Source organism: Callospermophilus lateralis, chromosome 13, assembly GCF_048772815.1.
Source record: "Callospermophilus lateralis isolate mCalLat2 chromosome 13, mCalLat2.hap1, whole genome shotgun sequence".
Lineage (NCBI taxonomy): Eukaryota > Metazoa > Chordata > Mammalia > Rodentia > Sciuridae > Callospermophilus > Callospermophilus lateralis.
In genome coordinates this window covers 98,524,091-98,530,090 of record NC_135317.1, presented here as the reverse complement: position 1 = coordinate 98,530,090, position 6,000 = coordinate 98,524,091, and the positions used below count along the sequence as shown (strand labels likewise).

The following is a 6,000-nucleotide window of genomic DNA, read 5'->3' as shown; positions in this document are numbered from 1 at the left end:
TCACCAGTGGCAGGCATATAGGAATCACTCAAAAGATTGAAGGAAATAATCCATTTGAGAAAAATAAGTATTGCCAATTGGAAGTATGTTGGGCATGGAATTTCAATCCACTGAATCACAAAAGTAAAACTTAGGTAATCTAAATATTCTATATTTCTACTTTTGCACTGAAGATTGTTTTAAATGTGACTTCAATTTACCTTTTTAATCTAATCTCTCACTCCACTGTGTTACTTAAACTATGAGTGATGCAAGAATGTCCAGGGGATAAAAGAAGTCATCAGATGAGCATGGTATATTTTCCCAGAGAGGAATGTTTATTTAAAGATTATTTTGAATAATCATGGATGGGGCATGTGAACTTTTGTGCAACTAATGTGCTTTGTCAGATTTTTGTTTCAGGCATTATGACAAATTAGGTGTTCAGAGAACTCTTTCTGGCATCATGGAACACCCAAGAGTGCTGAAACACACACACACACACACACACACACACACACACACACACACCACATGCATACATACACTACATGCACACACAAATACATACAGATCCTTTTTTTTATTTGTGATGCTGGGGATTGAACCCAGGGCCTTGTGCATGTGAGGCAAGCACTCTACCAACTGAGCTATATCCCCAGCCCAATACATACAAACTCTTAAAAGATAAACTTAGATATGTAAAAAAAAATTTTTTTTTGATACCGTGGATTGAACTCAGGGGTACTTGGGGACTTGGCCACTGAGCCACATCCCAACCCTACTTTGTGTTTTTTTCTTTTTCTTTTTTTTATTTAGAGATAGGATCTCACTGAGTTGCTTAATGCTTTGCCATTGCTGAGGCTGGTTTTAAACTCAAAATTCTCCTGTCTCAGCCTCCGGAGCCGCTGGGATTACAGGCGTGCACCACTATGCCCAGTGCCAAAATTTTAATAAGTTTATTTGACCATTCAGCAATTCAGGAATTGGGTAGCACCAGTCTGAGAGGGGTTTACTGCTCTACCAAAGGAGGTGAGAGGAAAGACTTTCATAAAGTGTTTGTGAAAGCAAGACAAAGAAAATATATTTGGTTGGCTAAAGGGGACAGTCACTAGTTAGAGGTTAGTGAGTGGTTGTGAAAAACCAGCCTCTACCTCAGAGCAAAGCTTGTCCAAGGAAGGGACATGACCTTAGTCCTTGGAAAAACCCACAGAGCACTCCTAAGCACATTCCCACCCTGTTAAGTTGTTTATCTACAAATAACAGGAGAGAGCTGCTGCACCAGGTGTCCCTGACTCAGTCAGGCTAAGTGGGGATCCATAGCAGCCCCCTAGCAGCCACCAATCAGCATGAGACAGGGAAATACCTGGGATGCCAGATAACCCTCCCAGTGGTTTATGGTGGTTGATAACATGTTGGGAAACCATGTAGTTCAACACGTATACCCCTCATGGCTTAAACCAATCAGTTCAAATGAATACCCCTTTTGTACTGACCAATCACCCCTACCCAACTTGATCCCGCCAGTGAATGTGCTAATCATGTTTTAGAGTTGTTATTTGATTTTCCTGCTGTGTGTGATGATTTGCTAAGAGATGCTATGATGTATGTGGGGGTCCCTGCCTTCTCCAAAGAATGTATGAAACTGCTGCAAACCCTGGGCTCGGGGCCTCTCAGCGTCACCAGTTGCTGTGTGTGCGTGTGGAGGACCGAGCTAGCTCGAAAAAAACACCTCTTTGCTGCTTGCATCGATCTTGGGTCTCTGGTGGTCTTTGGGGGTCCCGAATTCGAGCATAATAGTTGGGTAAGCTTGAGTTTACTCATGCAGCAATCCAAGGTGCTGTGAGTCATCTCAGCCTAATGACCTACCAAATTAAAAAAAAAAAAAAAAAATTGAACAGTTTTAACAACATGGAGCTATAAAATGTCTGGCCGAATTGGTAGGAAAACTTGAAACCAGCAATGCCCTCAGGTGTTGATATTTGTTCTGGTGACATCTGTCTACATGGGAATCCTAAAGCTTGAATTCTGCCTAATGCAGAGAACAGGGAAGAAAATAAGAATTGGCCCTATGGGGAAAGATGTGATGGAAATCCCTTCATGGATCTGGGAACTTCCCCAAAAATACCAATTCAGCAAGTAAAATAGGACAAAACACCATGCGAAGGATTCATCAGGCATCCTTGTCCATTTCAATCTAAGCTTTGTTGGGGAGAAATATGTTTTTGTGAAAGTTCCTAACCATGCAAAAAGCAAAGCAAAATCAACATAAAGTTCCCGGTAAAGCTGAGTGTGGTAGTGCATGCCTGTAATCTCAGCAACTCAGGAGGCAGTAGGATTCGAGTTTGAGGACAGCCTCAGCAATTTAGCAAGGCCCTAAGCAACTTAGTGAGACCCTGGCTCAAAATTAAAAAATAAAATAAAAATAAAAAATAAAAAGGCTGGAGATGTAGTTCAATGGGAAAAAAAGCCTCTGGGTTTAATCCTCAAAAAAAAAAAAAAAAAGATTCTGCGTGAGAATTTAACTAATTTTAAAAATTATTCATTTACCTATTTATTTGTTTGTTTAGTTGTGGTGCTGGTGCTGGGGATCAAACCCATAGCCTTGCCCCTGCAAGTCAAGTGCCCTTCCACTGAAACTATACCCCCAGGTCAAAATTCAGTTTCAAGTGGTCTTGGTAGTTACTACTGCTCCACCTGGCAAATACTTTCTGAAGGAATATACTCAGAAAAATACTAAAGAATATGAGCATACCCATAGTAACTCTATGTTTAACTTTTTGAGGAACTGTCAAATTGTTTTCCAAGGGGCTACATCATTTTTCATTCACAGCAATAATGTAGGAGGGTTCCAATTTCTCTACATCCTCACCTGCACTTGTTATTATTCATATTTTTATTATAGATATTCTTGTGGCATGAAATTATATCTTGTGGTTTTGAGTTGCTTTTTTCCTAATGTTTAATGATGCTAATCAGTTTTCATGTGTTCATTGGCTATTGATACATTGTCCTCAGAGAAATGTCTATGCAAGTTCTTAGTCCATTTAAAAATTGGGTTATTAATACTCTTATTATTGAATTAAGAGTTATGGATACGAAAACCTTTTAACAAATAAAAGGTTCACTGAGCAACATCCCCAGTCCTTTTTATTTTTCATTTTTTATTTTGAGACAGGGCCTTGCTAAGTTGCTGAGGCTGACCTCAAACTTGTGATCTTCTTGCCTCAGGCTCCCTAATCACTGGAAATACAGGTGTGCACTACCACATCCAGCTTAAGCATTTTTTGGTTGACACACAATAATTGGACATATTTATGAGAAGATTTCTCAATATAAGAAAGCTCAAATAATAAAAAAGTATTGCTGCATATTCTAATCATCAAAATGCACTATTAAAAGAGCAGAGAGTAAGCAACAACCTAGAAGACATAGCTATAATATATTTCACCATGTGCAAGAAAAAACACAATGGGTCACCATGTTCTCTTAAAGAAAAGGGGAACAGTAAAACATTATGTCCCTGAATGTCCTCTTTGTGTGATCAAAAAGCTAGCCAAGCTGGGCATGGTAACAGACACCTGTAATTCCAGCAGCTTCATGAGGATGAGGTAGAAGGATCACAAGTTCAAAGCCAGCCTGAGCAACTTAGTGAAGCCCTAAGCAACTTAGCAACTTCTAAATAAAATACAAAACATGGTTGGGGATATGGCTCAATGGTGATGTGCCCCTGAGTTCAATCCCCCGGTACTAAAAATAAGGGAACACTGACAGCAAGCCTGCGTTGGAATGTCCAGATACATATCTTGAAGGACCCTGGCTTTCTCTTTTGCACATGGGGAGCTAGCTCTGTTGTAGGGACAAACAAGGCAAGGCACCAAAGATAGCAGGAAACAGTTTTATTTGGCTGCAGCCAGGTTCAGAGGGTACAGCCTTTGCTGTAATCAATCAATCCCCTGAACCCCGAGTTCAGGGAGTTTCAGAGTTTTATACCATGTAAGGGGAGGGGCTCAGAAGTTCACAGTCTCCAGAAGTTCACATAAAAGCAGCTTTTTCTTTCACTGTTTTGGGCATGTTAACTCTTCAAGGACAACACCTGAGAAGGGGAGAGCTTCTTCTCCCCTTTTTTTACCTCCCCCTGCCAGCTGTTACCATGGAGCCCATTTGTAACATATCTTAAAAATGTAGACATCTCTGTGAAGCCCAGCTCAAGGCCAGAGGCCTTGTTTGCACATTTCTACAAAGTACTATACTGGATATATTTGTGAAAAACTAGTAAGGGGGTGTCCAGCACCTGGAGTGCTGGTATCTTCCTGGCCAGTGGCCAAGTAAAATAGGGTAACATGAAAATAGGAAGTTTATCTACATTGGACTCTTTCACGGAGACTCTTTTGCTGACAGTCCTAAAATCAGCCATGGTGAAGAGGGCTTTCCTATGGAGAAAGGGGGTGCCACTTCAGCTCCAGTTAGTGTTATCTGTAGAAAGCTGCTTTCTTACCCCAGGGCACTTGCTGCTTGGGATGGTGGTCTTACAAGCAGAGTAAGCAAACTAAGCAAGATCATGTCACTGATCCTGAAGCCTAACATATAAAACTCCACTCTCAGTGGTGACTGGGGCAGAACTGAGGGCATTGTGCAGAGGATGCATGTCACTTGTGGTCAGAGAGCCACTGCTGAACAAAGAGCTACTAGGAATGAAGGTGCTTTTCTCTGGAGCATGCTTTGAGGGACAAGGCCCTACTGGTTCAGCCTGTGGAGCCACTGAACTCTCCTTGGAGCAGTCACTGATCCAATAAATATTTCCCCAATAAATCATATGCCTTCAACGCCATCTCTGGGCACTTTCTTTGGTCTTTCATTAACCTACCCTTCTGACCAAGTACAACTAATTGTGGAGTTGACAACCACTAAATACATGAAAATCAGGGAAATTCAAACTAAAAACCACGCTCATATTTCCTGTCACATGTGTGAAGGTGTTAAGGGACATCTCTACAGGTACTTCACTGCTAGTTAGGTCTCCCTTACAACCACTTAGGGAAACATTTTGGTATTTACTGTTGTGGAGTTCTCTGCCTGGCTACAAACTACCCCAAACTTATTTTAACAACTTAAAACAGTATCTTATACTTTCTGTGGGACAGCAAGTTGGAAAAAACGTAGGCAGTTCTGTAATCACTTCTCCTTTTTCAGTTGAACATTTGGAGTTGGGGCAGCTGGGGACTGGCTAAAGTCTCTCTTCATGTTGTCTCAGGGACCCTCCTGATGATCTCTTCACATGGCCTTCTGGTCTCAGGGTGGTCAGGGTGCTTACGAGACACCTGAGGTTTTGTTTTGTTGTAGATGGACACATAACTTTATTTATTTATAAAGGATCAAACCCAGTGCCTCACCTATGCTAGGCAAGCACTCTACCACTGAGCCACAACCCCAGCCCCCAGGAGCTGAAGGTTTTAGGAACAAGCATTTGAGTTAACAAAGTAGACCTGCATGACCCTTTATGAAGGAACATTCTAAGTCACATGAAGTGCCTTCTGCCATACTCTCTCGGTTGTAACAGTTGCAAAGTCTACCCAGTTAGAAGAAGAAAAGGTGTATAGACTCTACCTCCTAAAGGAAGGTGTGGCAAAGTCATCTTATAAAAAGTATACATAGGATGGAAGATATTTTTATGGTGCTATAGCTTATATCTGAAATGCCCCCAAGGACCATGTGTTAAAGGTTTTTCCCCAGCCTGTGACTATTGGGAAGTAGTATGATGACAGGTGGAAATTAGTTAGGTCATTGGGGGTGTGTCCTTAAGGATATTGGGACTTTGACCGCTTCCTGTTTTTCTCTTTTTGCATTCCAGCTGCCAGAAGGTAAACAGTTCTTCACTACCATGCACTCCTGCCACAGGGTATTGTGCTGTTACAGACCCAAAGATATACAGCCAAGCAACCGTGGGCACAAACCTATGAAACACAAGGCCAAATAAATCTTTTCCTTTATTAAGTTGATTATCTCAAATATTTTGTTACA

The 6,000-nt window shown here is 41.3% G+C and overlaps 1 non-coding gene across 1 annotated transcript; it reads right to left on the bottom strand.

Annotated features, from left to right (window-relative positions):
* Positions 1 to 566: 566 nt before the first annotated feature.
* On the bottom strand, positions 567 to 640 carry Trnav-cac (transfer RNA valine (anticodon CAC)). The gene has a single exon. It is a non-coding gene; the product is annotated as a tRNA-Val (tRNA).
* Positions 641 to 6,000: the final 5,360 nt, after the last annotated feature.